This window comes from Triturus cristatus, chromosome 7 (assembly GCF_964204655.1).
Source record: "Triturus cristatus chromosome 7, aTriCri1.1, whole genome shotgun sequence".
Classification (NCBI taxonomy): Eukaryota; Metazoa; Chordata; class Amphibia; order Caudata; family Salamandridae; genus Triturus; species Triturus cristatus.
This window is the reverse complement of record NC_140590.1, coordinates 1,440,766,289-1,440,793,906: the sequence shown is the minus strand read 5'-3', so window position 1 is coordinate 1,440,793,906 and position 27,618 is coordinate 1,440,766,289. Positions and strand designations below refer to the sequence as shown.

General features: G+C 43.5%; 1 protein-coding gene across 6 annotated transcripts in view; it reads right to left on the bottom strand.

Moving 5' to 3' along the window:
- EPB41L1 (erythrocyte membrane protein band 4.1 like 1) overlaps positions 1-27,618 on the bottom strand; it is a 595,815-nt gene that overhangs the window by 342,102 nt on the left and 226,095 nt on the right. The window lies entirely within an intron of this gene.

Genomic DNA, 27,618 nt, shown 5'->3' with positions numbered 1-27,618 from the left:
CGGTGTTACCACGCCTCCCACAGTACCGTATTTCCCAGGAGGGCGAGGAGGCTCTCATACAGATAGTGCAGGATTTGATGGCGGTAGGGGTAGTGGAGGAAGTTCCCTACAACATCTGTAACAGTCCGATTCTTCCCATACTGAAAAAGGATACGGATGCCAGAGTTTATCGGTTTATAATTGATTTGAGAGAAGTAAACAAGATCGTGATACCTCAGTATCCAGTGGTTTCCGATATCACGACGTTGCTTACTTTGGTCCCGCCTACGGCGACTATGTTCTCAGTGATCGATTTGAAGAATGCCTTCTTTTCCATTCCCATTCACCCTGATAGCCGATATCTTTTTGGGTTTACATTAAATAATAGATCTTATCGTTTTTGTAGGATTCCCCAGGGCTACACAGAAAGCCCTAGCATTTACAGTCAGGCTTTGAAAAGACAATTGGATTCCTTTGTTCTGCTCGAGGGGGTCGCCCTCATTCAATATGTCGATGACATCTTGCTGGCGGCTGACACCCTGGAGTTGTGTGAAAAAAGTACGTTATCCTTACTTTCTTTTTTAGCATCCCACAATCATAAGGTATCTAGGAAGAAATTGCAATTCTGTAGACCAAAGGTGACTTATTTGGGTCACCTTTTGTCTAAGGAGGGACGTGCACTCACACCGGATCGTATCCAAGTAATTTTGGACACACCGAGACCGTCCACGCAGAAGGACGTGCGTGCATTTTTGGGTCTTGTTTCTTTTTGTAGACAGTGGATATTGGGGTTTTCACATATAGCTAAGCCATTGTTAGCCCTCTTGACAAAGGACACGCCTATCCCAATCCCTTGGTCAGATGAGTGTGATACTGCTTTTCAGCAACTACGACAGGCCCTTTGTTCAGCACCAGTGTTAGGGACCCCTGATTATGCAAAACCCTTTTCGTTGTATGTGCATGAGAAAGATGGATGTGCATTGTCAGTTTTAGTGCAGATGCACGGCGATAAGCAGCGCCCTTGTGCATACTTTTCGGCTGTACTTGATCCTGTCGCCCGAGCATTACCAGGGTGTTTTCGCTCGGTTGCGGCGACAGCTGTGTCAATACGCCAAAGTGAGGGAATTGTGTTATCTCATAAGTTGTTGGTATTAGTCCCCCATGCTGTCGATGCCCTGCTTAATCAAACGAAGACGCAGCATTTGACCAGTGCTCGCTTAACGGGATATGAGTTGACGCTTTTGGCTCCTCATATTACGTTGAAAAGGTGCGTAACGTTAAACCCGGCAACATTGTTGCCATACCCCGAAACCCAGCCTGAGGCGCGGAGAACACATGATTGTATTCTTGTGACTGAGGAACAAACAAAGGGTCGTATTGATCTCCAGGATACGCCCTTTCCAGATGTAGATGGAGAACTGTGGGTGGACGGATCATGTCTAAAGCTACCAGATGGTACGACTTCAGCGGCGTATGCAATTACCACATTGCAAACGATAGTGGAGACTGCACGCATACCACAGAAATCAGCTCAAGCAGCGGAACTGATAGCATTAACACGAGCATGTGAGCTCAGTACAGGATTATGTGTGAATGTTTAAACAGATAGCCGCTATGCCTTCGGAGTAGCGCATGACTTCGGCCTACTCTGGAAGGAGAGAGGGTTTTTAACGTCACATGGAGTACAGATAATGCATGGAGAGTTAGTTCACAATCTTTTAACTGCATTGACATACCCAAAGAAAATTGCCATCGTTAAGTGTAGCGCCCATAGGAAAGTAGTTGACAAAGTTGGAGAAGGGAATGCGTTGGCAGATCGAGTAGCACGGGAGACTGCGATGCAGCCCGGTGCTACTGCCATGTATGTAGTAAAGTCACAGGTGGAAAGATGGCATGATGCGAAGGAGGAAGTGCGGGAAATGCAAAGGACCGCTTCTGACAAAGAACGGGAACAATGGGCTAGTGAGGGAGAACTGGATGATGAGGGCTGCTGGAGAAATAAGCAGATGGATAGATGGAAATTACCCACGGCCTTTGTACAACCTATGGTTCAGATGGCACATGGGCTAGCACATGTTGGAGCTTCCGCAATTGTAAAATTGCTTACCCAAGTCTGGGAGCATCCAGAGATTGCTAGCACGGCAAAGAGGGTGGTGCAGACTTGTATGATCTGCTTGAGGTATAACCCAGGAAAGGGTACTCGAACTCCAGCAGGAGGATTCGTGACACCCACTGCACCCTTCGAGGTTTTGCAGATGGATTACATCCAGCTCGAGCGCTGTAACAATTTGAAGTATGTTCTAGTAGTGGTTTGGGCCTTCAGTAAATGGGTTGAAGCGTACCCTACGAAAGACAATACTGCAATGACTACTGCGAAGCTGCTGCTGAAGGAGTTCTTCCCTCGATATGGCGTCTGTAGACTTCTGTGGAGTGATAATGGGCCTCACTTTGTAGCGGATGTTATAAAGTATGTCTTGAAGGGCCTGGGCATCACCCACAAGTTTCACGCGGTATTCCACCCTCAGTCTGCGGGACTAGTCGAGAAGTATAATGGTACACTGAAGCTCAAGATTGCTAAAATTCAAGCTTCGACGTCTTTGACTTGGCCAGATGCTCTACCGCTGGCGTTATTGTCAATTAGATCGGTACCACACTCTCGAACTGGCCTTACACCGTACAAGATTGTCTTTGGACGCCCAATGAATATTTGGGGTCCACCGAAACCTAAAGCTGTGTATGATGTACCTTGTGTAATGATGAACGATTATCTGGCACAGTTAACGGATAACTTGGTTTCTATTCATCAACAGGTCCGAGAGGCGCTCCCTGATCGGTCCACTGGTGAAGGGCATGGTCTCCGACCTGGTGACCACGTGATGGTGAAAATCTTTGACAGAACAAACAGCTTGGAACCGAGATGGGTGGGTCCTGAGCAGGTCCTCCTCGCAACGAGGACGGCTGTGCGAGTCTCCAACAGAAAGAATTGGATCCATTCCCTGCACTGTAGGAAGGTGCCGCCCGGATTGGTGGAACCTGCCGTGCTGACCGATCAACGAGAAATCTTGGCTGCAGAGACAGGCCGTGCTGCGGAGCCAAACGCCACTGAGGAGCTCTTTCCGGACCACGCGACTCCTGGAGGAAGGCGATATCATCTTCGACCAAGGAAGTGAGTTCTCCAGTACCGGGACATACTGTCAGAACGGCCCTTGGGTTAGTGAAACGGAGAGCCGATGAGGCAAGGGGGGGGGATCAGCCCTGCATTAGTGTAGCGACACCCGTCTTGGCCCGCTGGTGAAGAAATCGACCGCTGCCCAAGTGGGAAGAGTTCTGACAGACTTTTAGTTTCAGGAAGATATTGGGTTTTTATTTTTGACATGGAGAAAAAGAAAATCCTTTGTGCATTAGGGTTTATGTTGACAGTAGCTATTGTTGGGATAACCACATGGTTTGTGGAGGATGTAACTCCCGCTCGGAAAATACTTGTGTTGACAACTCCGGTGCCTGAGGAGCACTACTTTTATACATTACCGTATCAAGAGTTGAAGCATCGACAGTCTTATTTGAATAACACTTTCATCCAGATGCTGCATCATACCCACGTTGCTACGAACGCTACGAACTGTTGGATATGTGGGATGATGCCAGCCCATCAGAAGAAAGGGGGAACGCCATTTATACCACTTCCTTTCTCTCATAATGGCTCTTGTAGAGCATGGTACACTTTGCTTTTTGCCACTCGGAAACCGACAGTGGGACGATTGCTCTTCAGACTCAATAAAGAATGTCACCAAGATAAAAATGGGTATCCGCAAGCGAATGGGACAATTTGGGAGTGGGAAGAGTACCGACCAGACAATGAATCCATTCCCTACATCTTCACGAACACAAGAGACACTGTGGGAAAGGACAAATTTGTGATTCAAGTAGCACAAGCTCAAGCGGACTTGTGTGTCCAGAGTGTGGGTTTTATCCCTGTTGGTGTTAGTGATTGTATTACTGTTCTGAACATTGATGGGTTGAACAATAGTACCTTTTTAGCCTCCCATAATACGTACTTTGTGTGTGGAAATAAAGGTTATTACCGTCTGCCGGCTGGGTGGTCTGGGGTATGCTATGTATCATTTCTATTACCTCCTGTATTCCTAGCACCCGCATCTTATCATAAGGATCTGAAATTATTGAATAATGTGACTGTAAATAGGTATAAACGTACTTTATCAATTGATGATGTAGATCAGACTGATACCAGTCTGCAACAGTATATTGAATTTAACTTAGGACTGTTTTTCTTTGTTGGAGCTGCCCTGAACAGTAGGAAGATCCGAAGATTAACAAGAGTGGTAGAGGCTGTGACAAATCAGACTGCTGCTGCTCTTGGGAATCTTACGGAGGAATTGCAAATTACTAGAATTGTTGCATTGCAGAATCGTATGGTATTAGACGTTATGCTAGCTGACAGAGGAGGAGCATGTAAAATTATTGGAAGTAGCTGTTGTGTGTTTATCCCTGATCATACGCCATCAGTTTGTAATGCCATCAACAAACTACATAAAATTGCAGCTGAAATCCATACAGAAAACGGCACTTGGTCCTTTTCTGGATGGTTTTGGGCATTAATTACTGCCTGGGGATGGAAGGTTCTGACTGGTCTCTGCATAATTATAGCAATTTTATTTTCTTGCTGTATCTGTGTTCAGTGTGGTCCCCTGCTCTGTTCTGTATGCGTATCATTCTGTATCCCTGATAAGAAAGCTATTGCCGATGTTGCTCACCAGAAACGTTTAGCTAAAGAAGTTGAAGAAATGATGACAATTGACATATATGATGATTATCCTAACAAACCGGATGTCTTCAGTAAATGCTGAAAGGGTCGTCTGTTGTAAATTGAAACAACGATGTGATTAAGCATTTACTAAAGACATTAATCCCCTTACTTTAGATCATGTTTTCTCTGTTATGTTGACCGAAGTTCGGACTCCATTTTGTATTGTCATACTTCCACGTGTTCCCCACGAGACGAGTCCAATCTCTGTGTTAGTTGCTCTTGTAATTTGCCTAGTAACAGTCTATAAATAGCTCCTTTGTCCGTCTGGCGCATGCCCAGACTTGACCACATCTGTTATCAGTTAGCCTTGCTTGACCATGTTTTCGCGGGCTCAAGGAGTGTGTTAGCTCCGCCCACATATTGATTCAGTATCGAAAATGACCATAAATGGTAATGTTCTTCGGCCTCATGTTGTATCCACCCACTTATGAGCCCCTCTATTGTGTATAAAAGGGGACCATGTACGTAAGTTCTTTGTGCTACTCTATGCAATACTGAAGAGTGTTGTGTGGATTGTAGGACCACCCTTAAGGGTTAATAAATGCTGTCTTTGTACTTTGCAGTTTCCGTGCCAACTTCCTTATAGATTCCATTACAGGAGAGCGAACCCTTGTGTCCTGCGGGCCTAGCTGGGGCCTGTACTCATCAATGGGTGTTGAAGCGCTTTTCTGGCGAGTAGCACGCTACTCTGGAACCCATAAAGGATTAGTGCTGAAAGTTAGTATAGTAAAATATGAAGTAATTTGAGTGGTGGATATGTTTTTCAGTTATTTGGATGGAGAAGGGTAGGCTGTGGGATAGAAGAGGGAAAGAGGTTTGTATTTATATAGCACTTGCTGCTCCTGATGGGGTATTGAAGCGCTTTTTTGGCGAGTAGCACGCTACTCTGGAACCCATATAGATTAGTGTTGAATTAGTATGGTGAAACATAAAATTAATTTGAGTGGTGGATGTGTTAGTCAGTTACTTGGAATGAGAAGGGTTGGGGGGGTTTAAAAAAGAAAAAAGTTTTTTTCTGCCCTGATCGGCCGCACGCATATACGGCAAGTTAATTTCAAGCAGACCCAGTTGTCCAAACTGACTACTCCCACTTACAGGCTGTGCGTCCTTGTAATAAGTAACCTGGCAGCTATAGAATGAAATTCTCCCTGACTTCCTCTATCCGCTACAATCTAGCGCGCTAATTTTGTTCGCTGCTGCACTTCCTATTAACAGCACAAAATTGAACTATTATGGCTATTATTTGTATCCTCCCGTGGCCGCCTTCTCGTTCTTTGATCAGACTTGCACCACAACGTTAAGTCCATTTACAGCACATTCTGATATTCAATCTCTTTGCTTGTATGGCACCTTCCAGCACATATTTGTGTTCTCCATCCCGAGGTTTGTGGGACACGCCAGGTTGTTCTACAAAAGCAAAAATGCCGACGAGTCCTTCAAGCTGACTAAATAGTGATTTGTCTATGAACTCATAGTTAGATATGCAACCACAGCACCATTAATTATGAATTATGTTTGTTGTCAATGGTGCACTATGTCTACTTTCAACCATAATGAACAGAAAACAAGTGTCACGCCAATACTAGTTGCTTTCACAACTTTTTTGTACAAACTGTGGATAAGTATTAACAAAGAATAGACCTTTTTTAATGCTTTCTTTGATAGACTGTTAGATCAGCTTTTGTTCTAAAAAATTTGAAACATGTTGCAAATAATACACTTGTCCTTGCAGAAATTGGATGCTAAATACACAGCCTTACCACAAACCTGAAAATGTATAGCCATTTCGTTGATACCACGATGTTGGACTGTAAAGACTAGGTACTGCAAACCCTTTTCCTAACATAGCTTCCATTCTGATTAGCATGATTTAACTCTGCATGTATCCATTCACTCTTGCACATTATTAATATTTGTTAAACAAAAGATCTCATCACATCAATTCCAATGACATTAATATAATTCATTCTTTTAGCTGAACCTCCTTTTTCTAATTCATCTTCATGACAGCACCAGCCCCCCCTCTTCTTTTGTATTTTAATTCTTCTCTTTTTTCTTCTCTCTGAAGAAAAGCATGCTTAAGGAAATGATGGTACACGCTATGCCCACTCCTCCTCCACTTTTAGTCTTAAGGTAATCTTTTTAAAAGATTTTCTTTCTCTCAAAGGCACTTTCTTCCTCTTTCTAAATTAATCTAATTATTGAATTCCACGAGTAAAATTATTTTCCTCTAGATTCACTCACCACATAGCACACTCGTTTGGTGTCTCCCTTCTCGTTTTTTTCTTCGCTTTGGGGAACCGTCTGTTCTATTACTCAATAATATTTTTTCTCTCTTCTCCAATGCAGTCTTGAGAAAGCTCTAACCCTACCTGCCATATAGGGCGAAACACGTGTCGGCTGCTCATCGTTTCTATACTTTAATTTATGAAAAACTATAAAAGAGTGAAATGAACAAGACAATGTGGTGAATAAAAAGAATCCCTATACACTCAAATCAACTTGGATTACTGAGTTAATTTAAAACATGGAACTACCCTTGTGATACGTTTCTAAGGCTGGAAAGGAGGAATACCTGCTCATAACCTTCCCCAAAATTGTCTTTGTTAAGGTCCAGAGCCTTGAGCGAAGTTCCTCCACGTATACTAGGGATTCATATCCAGCATTAGGATCTCTGGGCCGTTCACCCCCTCCTTTTGCATTTATATAGCGCTTGTAACCCTGATGGGGTGTTGAAATGCTTTATTGGCGAGTAGCATGCTACTCTGGAACCCATAAAGTATTAATGGTGAGTTAGTATAGTGGAATATGGAATTTGAGAAGTGAACATGTTAGTCTGTTATTTTGATTGAAAAGGATAGTGGAGGGATAGAAGAGTGAACGATTTATTTTCTTTTTTTTTAGGTCATATCAGTAGGAGGAGGCTTTTGGATGAGTAAAAAGGGGTTTTGGAGGGGAAGAGTTTAGAGAGGTTTGTTTTGGGGTATCGGTATAGTAAAAGAGGTGTCAGATGATGCAAAGAGGGGTAGAGTAGGTGGGAGTCTAGAAAGGGTTATTTTGGGGATCATAGTAGTGGTATGGGGTTTGGGATGAATGAGAGAGTGGAAGTAGAGGATATATTGATAGATGTAGAAGGTGAGAGATAGGGTAGTGCATTGAAAAGAGTAGGTGAAAATAGTTTGAGATGAGTCAGAAAGTTGGGCTAGAAGATATATTGAGAGAAGTATAGGCTGAGAAATAGGGTAGTGCATTGGAAATGCCAATTTAGAAGAAAGTGATAAATATAGATCCATAAGTACATTGAAAGTATATAGATACATAAAGGAGGTAACTATATGTAGATTAAAGATATTGATAGAGATACAGGATGAAAAACAGGGTAGTGCATTGGATATGCTTTTTCAGGAGAAAAGTAAAAGACACACAGATCCAAGTACATGGAGGTACATATTTGCACAATGGAAGCAAGTACATGTAGACCAAAGATGATTTTTTTTAACAACATAGTTATTCTACATGTTTATACAAAGCAATACAGATAGGTACATATCTATAGTGAAAATAAATTGTTGGTGGGTATTACTGAATGGGAACATGGGCAGCATTTCTGGCCCTTGTCCCGACCAGTCTCGAACAGGCTCAATCAGGCAACCACCCTTGTCCTCTCCACCCTTAACCTCGATGCCCGGGCTGAGACGCCCTAACCCTGGCCGTTTATAGCTCTAGTAATCAGGTGACCCCTTCAGCCAATAGAACCCTAGTCCTAACACTATCCAATCTCAACACTACCCCTAAAATCTGGAACCAGTAGGAGACCAGGACCTTACAGCCAATCTTAGCCCTAGTCCAAGCAACCAACCAGTTTAAAAAACCCTGAACGCTATGTCCAATAGAGGCCCTAGCCCTACCAGTAGTCCCAACCCAAGTCCAAGCAATCAATGGCACAGGAAGCCCTACTTCCAATAGAAAGCCTAACCCTACTCTTAGTCTCACACCGAGTCCCGCAAACAATCACACCAGAAGCCCTAATCGCTACTTTCAATTAAAGGCCTAATCCTAGCCCTAGTCCCACCCTAGTCCCAACAACCAATAACACAGGAAGCCCTAGTCCCTACTTCCAACAGAAATTCTAGCCCTAGCCCCAACCTTACACTGATTGAATCGCAGACCCAGAAACCAATCAGAACCCTCAAATACCCAACCGATGAGGACACTAACCCTAATCCAATTGAAACACCAGATGAAACCGCCAATCAGTGTACACATGTACCAAACAATAGCAGACTATATAAGGTCCCAGCTACCTCAGACAAGGTTTGCTGGCCAGGGAGTTGGAAGCTGCTGCTCTATTCAGAAATCTCCTAGAAGACAGACAGGCTCAATCCACACTTTGGACTTCTGCTGGTAAGGGCCTAACAAACTTGTCCTTTAACAATACTGCTTGAATAAAACTTTACACCCTCTCCTGGCCAAAAAACGAAGTGCACAGTCCCTATTAAATACAGTTTAAACATCTCGCAGCAGATTACTGCTGTCTCAGAGCACCCTCTGATGTAGAATATCCGTGTTGCTGAGGAGGGGAGGGGGGCTGGTTTCACTGACTTGTTAACACAAAATGGTGGCTGGGGGTGCACTGCTTAACATACAGGGGTATGTCATATACAGCATGGGGTTATGAAATGTACATGTGTGGGTCCACAGCATGGAAAGACTTTAAACCCAGGAGGCTAGAGTGATAATGCATGTTGAAGTTTATATGGTGCATTAATTACCAATAATTAAAGTTTTGGGTGCAGGTATTATTCCATATTAAACAAGGTAAAGGCTGAGCACATCTGATGTTGGCTGTAGAGGTATGTTTAGGAATAGGTTGTGGCTTAATGCCAACACCTCTTCCAAGAAATCTGTGAGAAAGGCCAAAGCTTCTGTTCTCAAAAGACTATGCAACAGTGGATATCTGGGCATGTGTCCAAGTTAGATAGTTGAAATACTGTGCTATAGACAAATTCAGTTGAGTGAGGCTGTTTATACAGTGTGGAGGTTTATTTCCATAACTTCACTGAAGATTTTGGGGCGTTGCAGATTATTCAAAAACATAGGTTGTAGGGGTGTCCCACTTAAAAGTGGGTTGTCTCACGCTGGTGGTGTAAGCATGGCGCTATGTTTATATGCGGTTGTATCTACCTCAAGACTGTGCATACTGTATTTTCCCAAACTACTGAGGGTTGTCCATTGGGCCTGGCAAAAGATGTCTTTTCAGTGGCAAATGCATGCCTGTCAAAGTTTATATGTGTAAGTGTATATTACTCATATCTTGTCTGTTCTTTGTGGTGTTGACTACATGTTAGGTACTGCTTTTTTTTTTTTAAACACAGTTTAAAACAAGAATTAAATGCTCATGAATACCTCATTCAAACCAGGAACTGTATCTACAATAAAACTAAATATTGGTGACACCAATCCTAAAGCAAAACTTGACCAAACCTATTGACTCAAACAAGCTATCTTCCAAGAAACGAGTGCCAAGAAACATATACAATACCATTTACTGGAAAAAATGCACTAAGGATTCCAAATGTGTTGCATCACATTACAGACACTTGGTCCCCAAACTTTTTAGAACCAAGACCCACTTTTTAAAACAACAAACTTTCACGACCCATCTAACTTTAATGGACAAGAGGTGGGGCAATTTTTTAAATATTACTAAAGCATTGTGTAGTAGCGCATTGTCATTTACAGACAGCATATTTATATTGAAATGGGCACTAAATTTGCACAGACATACAGTTTACGGATACAACTATATAGCACACAAACCATAATGTATGGAAATCCGGTTTCTGTGGATATCTATCATTTGTGCATCACCAAGTCAGTGTCTTGAATTGCTTTGATTCTATTAAAATCTCTGTTTCCAGGGCACTTCAGAATTACAAATGCTTCATTTTTCTTTTCCTAACTGCTGAATGTGTATTGCAAAAAGGGGCATTCTGTATTGTCACATAATTCACTTTCAAATCTCCTCATGCTTTGCAGTCAGAGAAAGAGAAGTAAACACCAATCCCCATGTTAAAATAATAAATCAGACTGACATTTGACCTCTGTCTTTGAATGACTGGCACACAAGTTAAACACAGATTTTAAAGGCATCGTTATGTATTGCTCTGACTTTCAGACCCACCAATAATTAGCTCGACCCACAGTTTGGGAGAAACTGGTACACAGAGAAAAAGCCAACAGGTCCTATAAAATATTTGAAATAGTCACTGCTTAATTTGAGCTGATGCTTTCCGGTGCTCGGCACCGGCACCTAATTCTCAACACCATATTAAGAACAGTCCACCACATAGTGGGGCTGCTCATCTAATCTAGAAATGAGCAGAACAATGGTAGTTTAGGACTACAATATACATTAAAATGGCTAATACAGCCATTCCTTTAGCTTTGGGGACCTGGAATAAAATTAACTGTCGCATTTACATAAGCGAGAGATGGTTAGTAGTTGTTTTGGTAGCGATGACAAGGGCGATGGGTGGTGCAAGCTGCAGTGGCCTCCTGGTCAGAGCACTTAATATTTTACAACTTAAGTACTGGAAATAGTTAACATTTTACATAATAATTGATTGAAAATGGTAACTCACTTTTTGGGGCCCTGCCTGACTCAAAATGAAAACATTTGAAGACCACTGGATGGAGAGGGAAGATACCAAGGGGCAGATTTACGAGGCACTTGCGCCGCATTTGCGCCGCCGCTGAGTCACTTCTATGACGCAGCGGCATAGTAAAGCAAGCGCCATGCTGCGACGGATTTACAATGTGACGCATCTCTGGAGATCCATCACGCCGTAAACCCCTAGGCCACATTATACCTGCATCAGGTATAATGTGGGCGTACCGTCGCAGTGTGAGTGGTCCGTCACAGGAAAGCCTCGGAAAAGTGCCTGAGTGAAATCTACAAGATTTCACTCAGTGACTTTTCCGACGCCGCTGCGTCCAAACCTTGTGCCTGCTTGAAGCAGGAGTAAGGCGAGATGCAGCATGTTAGACATAGGCCGGGTTGGAACAGTGCTGGAGTTGTGTCACGCACGTGACATGACACTAGCACTGCGCCAACCTTACGCAGGCAGATACGACACGCATATGCCTATATGTGCCCCACGGCGCGCCACATTGTAAATGCAGCACATCCGTGGTGGCGCACAGGTAGTTTTGCGTGTCGCAAGTTTTCTGGCGCATCCCTGCTGATTTGCAGAGATGCGCCAGACCTTGTAAATCTGCCCCCAAGCATCTTGCTTTCATTCAACCCATCTTCAGTGATGAGGGCATTCAGCAGAGGACCCCATGAACACAACAGCCCTTCAAACCAGATGATGGGGATGGAAATAATGCTCCCTCCGACCCTCTGGGGTAGGTAGGAACTAATTCAACCCCGGACTGAGGGATGCATGCTTCAAAACAGATAGGCGTTTTCAAGTTTCGACACCACGTGTGTGCATAATGATGATGTTACCAGAAATTACATCCCGTGACCTTTGACAAAATCACACAAAATCAAATGTTTTCCATCCAAAAAAACTACTCCAGGATTCTCTTTTCTTTTCTCCCCTCTTTTCAACTTATCTGGCTCCCTGTGCTGTGCTTATAGTGTTCTCTTCCATAACAATCCTTGCTCCTCTATCCTTAATTCTTCCCTTATTCTCTTGTCTACTCGCTTCTCTTATCCTTTTACTCTATTTCCATATCTATCTTCTTCGCTCATCACTCTTACTCACCTGTCCTTTCCTTTTTTTACCTCTGTTATCCCCATACCAATTATTTTCTCCTTCTTTCCTTTCAATTACTCCTCTTCTTCAACCCTCTTATTTTCCTCCCCTATAATAATTTCGCTTCTCTCATCTTTTCCCTTCTTAGTATCTTCCTGTCTCGCATCATGTTCTCCCACCTTCTGCTGCCTATTCTTATCCCCCTAGTCCTTTCCGTCATGGGTGGCACTCATTTGTCTTTATTTCTTTCCACTCATCTCTTCCATTTCTTCGCTCCCATTTCCCCCATCCCTCTGTTTCTTGTGTTCTGTTTACCCCCCCCTTTCAAAAGCACCTCTGCTCTCTCCTGTCGTGTCCATCTTGTCATCCACCCCTCCTCTCCTGTCTAATCCCCCCTCATCAGCGGGGACTTCAGACTGTCTGTCCCCAGCAGCCTGCCATACAGTGGAGCAGGGGCTGCAGAAGCAGCATGGATGCAGCTTATCTCAGGGTAGGTGGAGCAGTGAGGGAAGGGAGGGGACTGGGAGAAGGTGGTAGCGGGGGAGGGGAGAGGATGAGGGTGACTCATCCAGCCATGGTTTTTTCTATAATCCTTGTGCTGCCACATCCTCTTCTCCGAGGCATGCTACATGGCATTGTGTGTTGTTCAGGATGCAGTGCCTTTTCATAGGAGTTGGGAGGCATAGCACAGCCAGTGCTACGCGTTGCATCTCATAACACTATAACCGTACCTTGGTGGTCATCCCGCAGGGCATGGAGACACTTTCCACAAAGGATCAAAGCAAAGACAACTTCCTTCCAACCACACACCTTACGTGGTGTAGTGTGCTACTTATGCAGGTAGGTGCTTTCACGCCTCAAATAGGGGTAATAAGTGCTATATAAATTCTACAATACAATAAAATACAACTAAATACAATACTGGCCCTGGGCATAGGGAACCTTGGGTAGGAACCCCTCATTAATCCAGCGTGTTTACCACGGTGCTCTCAGCATTTCTTATTGGCCACACCTTACTTTTTGTAAACAATTTATTAGAATTTAACTATCAATGCAACTCACTTCTAGGGTCCACAGCACTGTCCAGAATGTTTAGTTACTGGCATAATTTAGAGATGAGTAGGAAAGGGAAACCCTCTGATCTCTCAAAGAAGTACTAAACCAGAAGGCGCCACTGGTGGAATTTCACCAACCACCAACCAAATCTCAATGAATACCTTAATGTCGTTGTACCTACTTTTAAAAATCTTATACAGCACGATGATGCCACCAGCATGACAACTGCTTCACATAACACTACACAACTGGAATAAAAAGTAAACTACAATAAAATGAAAAAATATATAATTTGGGGGTCTGGTCTGCCAGACTTAAAAATGTCAGCATTTTGAAGCACCTGGGAGGGGGGTTCACATACATAATGGCTGAGTTCAATTTCAGCACTTTCTTGCATGTCAAGTGGAGTATTTTTTGAAGGCGACAGCAAGTTAAAAAAACACACACAATTTGTAACTTAAAAATATGAGCATCTTTATATAAATATTATTACTAGCATATATGCTGATCAATACATAGAAACTATTGCTGATTAGATTCAGAATTTACTGGAGGTTTTGCCATACTCTTGGATTCATTGTAGATATGTGCTTGTGCTTATTAAAGAATGTACATCAAATGTTACGTAAACATATGTATTGAAAGCAGTAACCTTCATTAACAAGTCATTATTTTAAAAGAATCAGGAGTACCCCACCCTCCACAGGACTGCTGCCATTTATGTGTGCTCGTGGGAGTGAGAAAGGAAGCCAATACCTTCTGCACTACCAATCTCCCTAAGCCAGTGGTTCTTAGCTTTTTTTATTGCAGACCCCACTGTATCACAACTGGAAGACAGACACCCCCAAGTCATTTTTATAATTTGTGCACCTAAGATAATACACAAACAAGTATATGCTATATGAACTCAGCAGATCTGCTTTCCTCTGCAACTGCATGTTTAAGTATGAGAGCGACTGCACATCATGATATGGCCAGGGAGTTATTCACAAAGTAATAGGTAATTGTGTGAAATAATAGCTCTCAGCAGAAGTGGTGGGGCAGAGGTAATAACTGGATTGACATTGGTCTTGGTATGAACAAAGATGGAGACTAAACAGGGTCTTTAATTCAAAAGCTGATAAAGACAGTGATCAGATATCAGCTAGAAGGACCAGGTGCTCATTATGCAAGAGTATATGCTGCCTACTGGGAAGTGACACTCTTAGGGTGACCAGACGTCCCGGATTTGCCCGAACAGTCCCGGTTTTTCACTTTCTACTAAAACAAAGAAATGTCCCGGTTGTGGCCCATACAACTGTGCTGTGAAGTCTCACGTTCACACCGGCCATTTCATGACACCAGGGACAATGTGTTTGAAAGAGTCTCCTACTGTGCTGCCTGACTTTATTCAGGCAGCTCAGCAGGATTAAACTTGGGGGGGAGAGGGTGAATCAGTCCCTGCAGCGCACCCAAGGCCAGAATTAACAAGCATTTGCAATGCAATAGGTCTCGCATTACTGAAAGTTTGAGCTGTTGGTTATGTAAGTAATAAAGCAACGCCAATAGCTCAAACTTTCAGTAATGCGAGACCTATTGCATTGCAAATGCTTGTAATATGCAGGCATGAATGGATAATATAACTCTGTAATGCCGATCTTTTTTATATTAAAAGTATTTCAACTGATGATTAAAACAAATAATGCGCCTCCTGGTATGGTTTTTGGACAGAAAAATATAACAAACTTTATTTTGAGCTCCAAGAGTGTTGTAAAGTACTGAATCAAACAGGAAGTTAGTCAGTAGTAAAAGTGTAACAGAAGTAGGACTAAAACTGCGCAAATCCATAGCATCGTTTTAAACGTAGCAGGCATGTAATATTTAATTGCCTATAATATGAAATAACTATAAATAATGCTTTTTTCTAACTCAAGTGAAATGGTAGGTTCAATTATCAAATAGGTCGTGCAATGTAGGCTCGCAGAATAAGGCATAGAAACATGCATCATGCCCACGCGATCTTCTTTGCATTAGCCTGCTTGTCCCCAGTAATAGTCCTTCACTGCAAAACATTTTTAACTGCCCCCGCCTGCCTTTTCACAGCGAGTTTTAAGTGCGGGAGGTGCAGTAACATGCGTGATTGGCGTTGCGCAGTTTTTCCGGATCACTCAGAAGAGGCGACACTGTACAAGTGCATTTAAATACTAGTACGCATGCGTATCCACTCTAATGAAGATATGTTTGTAGGTGTGCTGTTAAACACCTGGTGTTTGTTTCAAAATCGATGGATTTTTATTTTTTTATAAAACAATAGTTTGAAGCTGAACAGTACTCGTACCAGAAAAAGCACCTGTAATGACTTGGAGCCCGACCGTAAATGTCCCTTCAGCCACAGAGTAAGAGCTCCTCCGGTAACTTCAGGTACTGCTACTGCCTTTACAAGTGCATCGGACCGTCTCAATAGCATTAGCGTTGTTAATTACATTTGAAGCAGGGCTGCTGCACTGAGGTGTGCTTGGATCTGGCGGCAAAGGGCCTTTTAAAGTGTGTTTCGGTTGGGTATTACATACCTGGCATGGTGACATACAACCTACTCCTGCACCTCTTGCCACACGCCACAGTGGGTTCCTACACTAAATATTTCCGGTTCCATGACTGCTGGTGAACAGGTTAGCTGCCTGGAGGGAACTGTACATAGGGGACCAGGCCAGCAGTGACTTTCGGCAGAACACTTGGGTGTGACGGCCCACTGGCACCAGCAGCAGTATAGACACAATGTCATCTCCTGGTGACACCGTGAAAGTCTGCTACTGACAGCGCAATGTGACAGCCGAGTACCTGGGCAGCTACCACCACGCACTAACCTGTGTACGGGGGCCAAGACCCAAAGTGGATATTGGACCCCGCAGCGCTATGGCACCTACTGTCAAACTGGACTTGGTGTTTGTTAAAGTTAACATCAGATACGGCGTTAAATAATCAGACAATCAAAACCCTTTTCTGTTTCATATATTTGTTAGATAAAAAAAAAATTGAAAATATGCAGACTAGAGATGGTGCCAAAGGGATCCCCGTGGTAAGCGGTACTACACCCACCGCCTGCACCTTACAGGAATCAAGGGAAGGAGATGCCATTTCGCAGCATGCTGTACGTGCAGGAGGTGCAGTAACATGAGTGATCGCCATCGCGCAGTTTTCCCATCCCCCACCCCTGACGAAGCCACACCATACAATTGTACATCAGACAAAAACATCCCGCACTTTATTTATGTAGGGAGGCGAAGGAGATTGCAGCAACATGTAAATGCAGGAAACAAAGGTGAGATTGACACAGAAGAGGGAAAACAAACGTAACAAGTCCACAAGTGGTGCGCGCGCGCCACAGCAAGACATGTGGTTTCACTTATCGCGCCCATGTCTGGGTACGATAATTGAAACCACATGGCAGGGGTGAGCATAACAGACACCAATAGGCCATGGGCGGAGCAATGCGCCCGGCTTTGGCCAATTGCGTGCTGTCTTTGATAAAAAGACGCACGCAAAGGCCAATAGCGTGGCCCAAAAGAAAAAGCACACGCATGAGCGTGTGCGATTCCTAGGTTCATTTTCAAACCCCCTACAAGAGGTCTCTCGCAGCGCGAGCAGTGTTGCACACTGCAATGCTAGGAACAAGACCTAAAAAGCTCCCCTAGCAACATGCCCCAGCTTGGTCAAGGAAGTCTTACATTTTCATGCTACTGTGGTGTGTGTGCATAGACCTCAGTAGCAAGAAGATTAAAGACTTGCTCAGCGGTGCTGTGGTGTGGTCCATATATATATATATTCACTAAAAAAACATAGGTTTCAGGCACGTTATAGTTAGAAATTAGCATTTAAAAAACCTTAGAAATTCACTGATAAAACCATAGGTTTCAGAGGCGTTATAGTTAGTTGGACATTTCACTCGTACAAAACCATAGAAATTCCCCCATTATAGTTAGTTCAGCTAAGTATAACTCGCGCGCCCGCAATGCACTGCTGATGACGTCATATATTACATCACTCATGACATGGTCAGTGATATCACTCATGACATCACTGATGACATCTTAAATGACATCACTGATGGCATCATCCTTGTGATAGAGTGGTAGACCTCCTCTCACCCTAATATAACCTTTGATACACCCACTCAAAAATAGAAACTAACATTTTCAAAACAATGGACACACCAATACCAGTTACAACACACCTATTCAGTAATTCCAAGATCTACACACACATCCACTCATTCAGCAATAGTCCTATACAGTCACTAGGAGGTCAGGGTGTTTCTACCCTGCCCCCTTTTCGTGTTTTACGCGTTTGTTTTTCAGTTTTCTTGTGCCTCGGTTCTACCGAGGCACAACATGGCTGCCAACACTTCCTGGTTTGGAGTGTTGACAGCCAATTAGCATGAAGCTCGTGATCGGGAGGGTGCGTGGATCCTCCGTATATATATACACACATACATACATATATCGGAAAAGCTATTGACAGAGAAATAAGACTAAATGTTTACACTGCACTGACCAGTGCCATCATTTAGTACTATTTCTATATCAATGGCAGTACCGGTTTTTATGTCGTGCCTAGAGCAGCGCGCATGCGCTGCTTGCTCGACTTTTAGTAATGGGCTTTAGAAAGCTCACCACACACTTGTGCGTGTGCTTTCGTTTGTCTCCCAGGCTATTGGGCTTTGCGTGCGTCTCTCTAAGAAAGACAGCACGCAATTGGGCAAAGGCGGGTGCATGTCCCGCCTTTGCTCTGCCCACGACCTATTGCTTGTGGTTACCCGCACAGGCCACATCTGTTTTCAATTATCGTGCCCAGACACGGGCGCGATAATTGAAAACAGATCGCTCGCTTTGGCTTGCGCGCGCGCACCACTCATGGGCTTGTTTTCTCTTTACATACAGGATGTTTTGGAAAAAAGCTGCCCAGAAGCGGTACCGTCCTCTTTGCTTGATACACATAGCCTAGCTGTTTTCTAATCCTGTGCAGGGCGCCCTGCCTGGCTCTTTCGGATACACTTTTGCAGGACGGCCAGACTCCACGGCATTTTAATGCAGACCCGGGATAGTCGCTGCTGAGCGCAGGTAAGGAGTGCACAGCTTTGGATGTCCTGGGAGACGTTGCGTGCTTGAAGCGCTGCTGCTTCCTCTGAGTGCCTCCTGTGAACGCAGCTGGGTGAGGAGCTCCCGGGATACACCCGAGGCGCTCCGCATCCACCAGCTGCCGGGGGGCCGCGCCCAGACTTAGCTGCTGCTCAGTTACCAGGGGAGGCAATGTGCTCGTGCGACCATGAGCAGAGCCAGTCTTGGGCACCCAGTGACACTTGGGCGACTCAACCACAAGGGGTCGCTGACTCGATCTTTCCACTGCGAGCCTGGTTTTGAGAACCGTCGCCGGCCGGGAAAGGTAAAAAAGTTAATTTCATTTACTGCTCCATGTTTGTACTTCTTGCCCGTGTGCTGTCAGTGGGGGGCATGATGCGTGTCTTAGGTCTGTAGGGAGGGCTGCTGCAGCCCGTCTGCTCACTGGTCACACTGTGCATTTTTGTTGGACTCGTGGTTTCACTGCCCCCCCCTCCCCCCCAGTGCATGGGATCAGCGGCATCCCGTGCCCCTCTGTCCCTTGTAAACCTGCCTGCTGCTGGGATCGCCTCCTGTACAGCTGCCGGCTCCTGCGACCACCACTCTGCCCCCTAAAGCTGCCGGTTGTACCACCCCTCTTTCCCATGGGAGCCTGTCTGCTCTTGGCAGCATCCCTCTGTGTCCCTTGTGAAGTCTCCTGCACCCTCTTAGCCCCCAGTTCCTGCTGGCGAATACCCCCTATAAAGGTGCCTGCTGTCCAGAGCACCCCTCTGCCCACCTCACCATACCTGTAGTCGCAGCCGTCTACCCACGGAAAACTGTCTGCTCTTGGTAGCAGTCCCTCTGTCTGTCCAGTGCAAAGTTGCCTACACATTTGAGCACCCCTTCTGCTCTACGTATCTGCCTGATGAACACATGGCTATCCACAACCATTCCGCTGTGCAGCAGCTCACGGACACCCATCCAAGGAATGGATTATAGGTAGCCCCTGCTTTTGCACTTTATTCATGGGACCTGGCTGGCACACAACATAAAGGGAGCAGATGAGAGGTGAGGTGACACCCCCACACACCCCAGACTGCGCCCATAAACTACACACCCGTGACCCGTCTGACTTCACCCAACCCGATACCACATGTTACTGTAGTGGAGCACTGCTGTGACACAAAGAAACATTCACAAGCACATTTCTAGCACTGTGACATAGAGGTGGGTCAGCCAGCAAACTAACAGGGAGAGCCGAGCCAAGGGTCTGGCTAAGCTCTACGAGCCTGTGCTCAAGCCGAGCCCTGAAAGTATTTGGCAATTGGCATGCTCATTATAAAACATCTTGCAAAAATATGAGAACCTTTCTTCACATTTTTTTTTTAAGTCTATATATTCAAGATTCATAAGCGTTTCGCCCTTGTACATCTGATCCTATCACTGCATCGACAGGCGTTTGTAAAAAGTGATAGTATTTAACCATTCCTGGCGCCCTGACAATGCCATCGGTAAATTAAGGGGTGAGTCACTGGTCATGTGTATGTGCTTAGATTCTTAGACGAAGCAGCATTCTAATCTATTAAACCAAACCCAAGAATATTTCGTGCAGCCACATCCTACACTTGCATATTTAAAGGTGTTCTCATATGTAATGATTAAAAAACGAAGTTCAGTGAAATAAAATACTTGCCAAGGATCACACTTTTATAAAGCAGGAAAGCTTGGCTTGATCGCAGGTTTTCTAGTTCCTAATTGCATAGTTTAACCCATAGAAGAGTATCTCTTTGTCTAGCCCTTTTCACATTGAAGGTTACTGGTTTGCACATAATTCTTGGCGCATTAACGTAGGCGCTACATGAAAGCTCAGCTTGCTTTAGACTTGAGGGTCGAATAGGACCTTGAACTGAGCCATAATACCACACAGTGACACATACTTATATGCTACATAGTTACAATGCACTCAATGCAACATACACTCCAAGTACCACTCAGTGCCACATAATTACACGCCAAATAATTGCACTATACTCAATGTAACATAAATGCACTCCACATAAATTCACTCTATACCACATACCACCAATCAACATAAATGCACTGCCCACCATGATACAATTTCACTAAGCATAATTTCACTCAACACCACAGTTCCAGGCCACACTATTGAACTCCACACATAACATAAAAAACACTACATATCACCTTCAAGACCTTATACATCTTTAGACATGCAACACTTTATATTACTACACGTAAGAATATCTACCGGATAACTAACCACATACAAAATACCAAAAGCGAGACCTATTGGCTATGCCAATGCTTGTTTGTTTTGAAAATCTGGTCAGCCTAGATACTCTGTCTCTGGAAGTATTTCAGATAAGCAGAAGAGTGCATACCCCCCCCCCTTCAAAAAGGAGTGTATGTGCTTGGAGGTAAGTGCCAGCCAATGTAAAGTAGTGGCTGGCAGAACGTGCATCCTGGAAGGGCCTTTAGTGCAGTCCACGTGAGTATACATGCATACACCACTGAGAGCATAGAAAACGGGTTTTCTAAGTGTGCAAATGCATATGATTTTCTAGAAAATGAGTGGCAATTTAAAATTGTTTTTAGTCAGAAGCTGATTGCTAGTTCAGGTCTGAGCATGTTTGAAGGAGAAAAGTGGCTGTGCCCATTCGCGCTGTCCAGAGCTAGCATTAGCTTCAGACTAAATACGTTTTTTAAATGTCTATGATTATTTTCAAGTATGTCTTTATTGATTTGATTTATACACATATTGAATATATAGATTTCAAGGAAGCATTATTGTTAATTGATAAGGCTATTCTCCTGGTAGGAGGATCCACCTTTATATGAGAAGGTAGCTCCAAATGCTTATGAATGTTGATGGAAAATAATGTCTAGAACTTATATGGATCAGCGGGCCCCCTGAATAAGGGATCCGTGGACCACAGGTTAAGAACCACTTTCCTACGCAATTTTATTAATAATAATAATATCTGTACTTCCATAGAACACAGCACTCTAAGGCACAGTTTCTCAGATTCACAGTGGGTGCCCGAGGTCTACTATTACCAATCAAATACGGTACTTCATTTTCATCACCCCAGAAGGATGAAAGCATGAGTCACCATACCTGTTAACTCCAAGCTCCGCATGGATCCCTGAAGAAGGATTAGCACCAACTGTGCTATCGTGCCAGCAATAAAGTTCTTTTCCTGGCTTTTGCCCAAATGCTTTTCTTATTTCACGTTTCAAGTGTTCTTGATTCACATCACTCATTAGGAACCGTACCACTAGACGTACCAAACAGCATTTACAACACAGGCATTTGGAAAAATGTACATTTCTGAACCGATGCAGAGATGAGCTAAATGTACTAAGGTAAGAGATGAACTGAATGTACTAGAAGGTGGTTCGGTACAGAGGTCACAATTCTTGTAAATGATTTAGGAAAAATTGTTTAAAAAACTTAGAGGCAAAGATCATTAAGCAATGTCAACCTGTCCTAAACCACCTATTTTACACTTTATCAATTTGCCACTCAAAGTATGAGACATAGCCATAAAGCTCAAACATAAGGGAACAACCCTGCTCTTCAAAACTCCTATTGTGAGTCCTAGTCACAAGATAACTCAAGACCCATTTCAAGCTAGAACTCTTGAGGCTTTAGCTAAAATCCAAATATATACCCACCAGAACAATCTTCATTATCATTCTAATAAACATCAAAAAAGAGCTAAATATTTTAGACCATTTTTGACCAGGGCCACATATGTGAACTAATACGCCATGACTCACAGAGGCATTTAATAGGATCAAGCACAAAATTGTTCAAGACTAGTTCACAAAAGACTGTGGTGTCCAAGGAACAGACCTTTAAAGGTTAACCTGCTTCCTCACTTACAGATCCTACCATCTAAGATTATTCCCCTATTTGATCACCACCATCTTCATCACCTGGGGAGTACCATGAGAATATGGACTAGCACCTACTTTAATCTAAATAATACCCTTGACAAAAACCTTAGAGAATCCAATATTGACTATCATGTGAACATGCTGAGGAGATTCAAATTTGCTTTAGACCCCCGCTCATTATCATCAAGTGCAGAATGGCCTGATAGATTTTCAAAATTGGGTACACCAAAATTGATTTTGGCTAAACACTTTGATGATTAAAGCCCTCCTTCTAGGTTTGGCAACGTTGCTCTGCTTCCACTAGAATGGCCCTGGCCAATGTCTTTGGGCCCCTGTCATCATCTTCTTCTCAATCAGTCAACAGCCTGAATCCAGCCTGAATCCAAACCTGTAACTATTCGACAGGAAAAGGACCATGCTTAGATCCGCTTCTATTACACTTGCAGTTTTAGAATCCTTCCACAGTTTATCCGGCCACAGTAGGTCAGCTTTGTTTAATCAGAAGTCATCTCTAAGATAATCAGTGCATCACAATTTATGCAACCTGCATATCAAGGCTACGAATAGCACAACATCATGCTACCAGCATTATTCCTAGACCAAAACACACAGTTCATATCTAACGCTCCCTGTTTTCCGTTTTTACTGATTTTTACAGATAAATACAGTCAGAAAACATTTATTTTATTTTCTGTATTTATTTTTAAATCTGGATAAAAACGGAAATTGGGTTGCATTTTGAGTAATTCTAATTACTGTCTGCCATTACTGCCAAGCCAATTGTTGTGTGGATTGCTAGGTAAGGGGACTAAAAAAAGAGACTTATTTTAGCTAAGAGGCTTTAACAGCAGTAGATATGCACACAATTGATACTGAAATATGCATATTTTTAATCAGTGCATTGATTCATCTTCTGTGGGGGTTTACAACATTGAAACTTAGCAGGCATTCAAGCATGAGTGCATATTTACTGGTTAAATAAATGTGTAAATATACTAATTTCAGCTTCATTTTTCCACAAATCCCAAAATAAATATGGATAAATACAGATAAAAATAGCAAAAAATAAATAGGGATAAATACAGATGGAAATGTAAAGGAAAAAAATACCGGGAGCCCTTTATCATATCTCACCCCACTGATTTCCCTTCACTGGCTCCAGATCATAGAACAAACCCAGTTCAAGATGCCATGAATCATGCTTAAGGCCATACACGGTTGAGACCCACCATACTCTTCCAACCGGAAGTCACCATACACTGCAATTGGATACCTAAAGTGGGAGGATGGCGGGCTACGTACTGCTACTGAGATACAAATGTTTTGGGGGCAGAAGTGTATGCACAATAGGCTGCTCTCTGTGGATCTCTCCCTCGAAACAGACTACCTGGGATTCAGGTAAGCCCTGAAATCAAGTCTGTTTCGATTGGCCTTTGTGTTGCTATGCACTATAGTAAGCGCTGCTAAGTACTTTAAAGCGCCATGTAATGAAAGCAGTAAAATCACAGAAAATAAAATTACAAATCGTGTGGTCTGCTTGAGCAGGGCAGAACAGAGTACACCACATGCTATGTCCAGTTGATAACTTCACTAGCCAGCTACACATTCCAACTCCTGACGCTGTCATTAATCAAATCATTCATCTGAAACGCATTGATTATTCTTTACACCGAGTCAACTTCATAACCTAAACATGCACTAAATTGTTTATCTTCAGGGTTATTCTTCGTGGACTTTGAGAAGTAAGTGATCAGATAAAAGACAAAGTAAAGAATGTAAAGGGATATTATTGTTGAAAGGGAGCTCGAAGCATACTGGTCAAACTGGGAACAGTAGGAGTACAAGGAGTATCTGCATATGTAACAACAGAAGTAGAGCTGGTATTAAACATGCTAATGATATGAGTGGCAGCTTTAGCAATACTAATGAACGCTGAGGTACCTCTAGCAATAGTAGGAAGTGCAGGATTAGTACTAGTGGTGCCAGTAGTAGTGAGAAGAGTAAAAATAGCCATAGCAGTGCTGCCATGAGTGGTGTTAATATGTGTAGTTGTACTTGCTGTATTACTATCAGCTGGAGGATCTGGAGTACCGTTCACAATTATAGTAATAGTGTTAGCATGTATAGACATAAAACCAGTGGTAGTGCTAGAATAACTATGAGAACTTGGAGTACCATTACTAGTTAGAGCATAGTCAGTACTTGTAGTAACAAAAATAAGCCTGATACTTATTTATGTATATGCATATTTACGTAACGTGGATATGCCCGATAAAATGTCTAAGGAAAGTTACTACTTCATACAAGCAGTGATGCTGGAACAATGTTTAGAGTGGGGGTGCTAGACAATATCATTTTACTAAATGCAAAGGGTACACTCGACAGACTGCCTTTGGCAACATAACAAATGCTGCCAGAAGAAAAACATTTGAAAGGCCCCCTTATTGTACATTTTCCTTCTAAAGTTTTTCAACTTTTATGGGGTGCAGCAGTACCCCCTCCAAGTGCCCATAGTTGTTCCACCCCTGCAAACAAGCAGTTTACCAGAGAACTCTTGTATAGGTTTTGTCACATTAAATAAACATATAGTTACATCAGTAAAAACATGGACATATTGCCACAGAAAGTTCTATCTGATAGCACAAACAAGACAAGTGATACAAACCCTAATAGTGCTGGATAAGCAGAAGTAGTAACACTAGTAAGCGCAGTCATAGTCGTTGTAGTACTAGTGACGGAAGACTACTTTTAGATTAGAAAATATTCCCTACTTATGCTCTGTATTGTGTTTCACGTTTATATATTTAATAAGTGAACTTGGAATTCTATGAGATTGATTGTTGTAAATTGTCTCTCATAGTTAATGTACTTTTTGAGGAAATGACCACAATGAAATTGACATAATCGTTTGCACCAGGCAGGAAAAGCATTGAGCCTCTGGTCCCCATATTATGTATAAATGAAAAGGAGTGTAACGCCATATATACTCTTCAGCACGCATCTCCATGGCCATGAGGCTCCACACATATTACGCTAGTCAAGTCTAACATTGTTGGCACCTATCCACTATGACACACCATTAAACAAATGAAACACTACCAGATATGTTATTAGCTCAACATGTTAGCCTCTCCTACCTCAACATTCCCCTCCTTTGTTACCCCTTCCATTACTGTGAAGCGCTCCCATACCCTTCGGGGTCTTGTTCGCGCTATAGAAACTTTTAAATAAATAAATAAGATACAGTGTCAACCGACCACTCTTTTTGAGTCTTGTGGACGAGAATAGAGGCCTTTTAAAAGCATGGGCAAAGTGCTCGCCCGGCCCCCGGGGGCTTGGGGGTGCGGCCGAGATGTTTGCCAGGACCTGTTTCGGCAGATTTCGTCACTATGCTGCAAAAACTGCCCTGTAACAAAATCGGCCCGCTGGGTCCCAAAACCAGGCCCCTAAACCCTGGCAGCCCACCGGGGAAATGCCCAGTGCCCGCTAAGGCCAGTCCGGCCCTGGCTCTGGCCCAGGGCCCCAGCCTTTCAGGGCCCTCCTGATAGAGCCAGCTCTGTTCTGTAGAGAGTCTTGCCCCGTTGACAATGAATAAATCTTAAACAGATCCTTTAATTTATTATAATGTGAGTTATATGTGAGAGTCTATTACAGACATTTTGTAGAGAAATGCTGTGTTTATGTTTCCTGCAACGTCCATAAAAAGTTTTCTTTCGATAAAAACAGGACCTCAGAAATTAAAAAAGGGAGAGTGCCACCGAGATTATTGGCAGTACTATTAGTGAGCTGCTGCTGTGTTACAATATTGAAAACACACATCACTATCTCTGAATATTAGATATAAACACATTTAGAATTTGGACGAGTGCACTGTCAGTGACCTGGCCAAAGGGTGCATGAAAGAGCTGAAATTGGATCATAAATTCAAAACTATTCTGAGCAGGGACCCCAAAAATGCGTTTGGCCCAGGGCCCCAAAACCCTTAAGATGTCCCTGGACGAGAACCCTACAACAGCTGGTTGCCTAGATTCTGAAAGCTTTACAGACCCGTAAAATAGGAAAAAGTGCATGTGAGGAACCTTAATATCCGCTTGCTTATTGCTTGGAGCTCCGAGACAAATTTTGATGCAATATATGTGAAATTTATATGGTAGCGCATCAAGGTGTGGGTACCTCAATATTCTTGTTAGAACAATCTTATTGCCACACTGCATTTAATAACAGAAAATCTACACCAAGTGGAATATATTTTGGGAACCTTATTTAGGACATGATAGCCTACTGCAGCCCTTTATTGAAAGCTTCTCCTCAAAAGCAATGCATAGTATGTCTTGAGGATGCAAATTCTCATGGGGCGAGGGGAAGGGTGGCACTTTTTAGCCACACCAGACTCAATAAAGGTTCAGAGTGAGGCACTACCACAGTTACATCCCAAGTGGCCAGAATACAATCCTTGTGCCTGGCCGCAAGTTGAAACGGGTGAAGTGGGGCTCTCCTGGCGTCAGTAGCAAATCCGTGTGAGGCATGGGACTCTCTGCAACGAGGCCATTCCTCATACCTACACAGCATGGTACCCTGTGCTCTTTAAAGGTATGCAAGGGTTGGAGGCCTGAGTTCAAGATGGCCGAAAAACAAGCATAGAGGGGTGCAGTAGACATGGTCCAGGCCACCGAGTAGGTGGGGCTGCGGGATTTTGTCATGCGTTGGGTACATTAGGACCCTGCAGGTTGAAGCCTCCCCAGGTCCACAGCCTGGACACCGGACACCACTTCCTGCCTAGGGACTGGAAAGGAAGGGGGGGGGGCACAGGATCCCAGAGTAGGACAGCGCAGCAACAACATGCGTGGAAGGAACAACATGCGTGGAGACAAGCTCCAAGTCGAAGAGCCAAGTAACAAGGAGGGCTTTTAAAAAAGAAGCCTAGGTTAGCACCATGCATGTGTCCGTGTGATCTGCCCTCCCCTACCCAGAACATTACAAAGGTAGACCGACT